The sequence below is a fragment of the Neophocaena asiaeorientalis genome, unplaced genomic scaffold (assembly GCF_003031525.2).
Source record: "Neophocaena asiaeorientalis asiaeorientalis breed wild unplaced genomic scaffold, Neophocaena_asiaeorientalis_V1.1 scaffold76, whole genome shotgun sequence".
Taxonomy (NCBI): Eukaryota; Metazoa; Chordata; class Mammalia; order Artiodactyla; family Phocoenidae; genus Neophocaena; species Neophocaena asiaeorientalis.
In genome coordinates, this window is record NW_020173668.1 from 2650926 (window position 1) to 2651670 (window position 745).

Here is a 745-nt window from a genome sequence, read left to right on the forward strand (position 1 = left end):
TCCAGATGAGATTGGAGAGAACCCTGGCCAGATGCCTCGAGGCACGGTAAGGGTGATAAGCTGGAGTGTGCCGAGAGAAGCTCCTCACTGAGTGGGGTTTCAGCAACCTCTGAGAAGGGTCCCACCACTTTTTTACCCACTTGCAGGCAGAAGGCTGCAGAGAAGTCAGCTCCGGTCATTGGTAGTTCAAGAAGGGTTGATTTTCAAGAAATACTCTCACTTTGCTATTCCCCTTTTCCAATTCTTCCTTGTCCTTTTTCTTCCTTGTGGGTGCTGGCGAGGGAGTCAAGCAAGAAAGTCAGTCCAGAGAAGGGAATGCTTTCCCTTTGGTGCCCAGGTGCCCAGAAGGGGATCTTAGAATCTTCTAAGAGAGATAAGAAGACTTCGGCCCAAGACCAGGCAGATATCCTCAGAGATGTGGGAGGCGGAAGACTTGGGAATGCGGGGGTTGGGTATGGCGCACCAGCCTTGACCGCGGGGTTTCTAGCTTCCTCTTTTAGAATCTTCAAAGGATCGGAAGCCTTCGTTGACCGGCCACGTTCACCGGTCAGACCTCCACCACAGCGTCCCAGGCCCTCAGCCCCTCAGGCCCTCAGCCCCTAGGTGCTCTCCGAATTCCTTTCCCTTGCCCCGCCCCGGTTGTCTTGGGCTCAGCCGGGCTCTGGCTGCTGGTCTCTGATTGCTCCTAGATCACGTCACTCCCAGTCTGGCCCCGCCCTCTGGGCACTGTCATTGGCCACTGGGG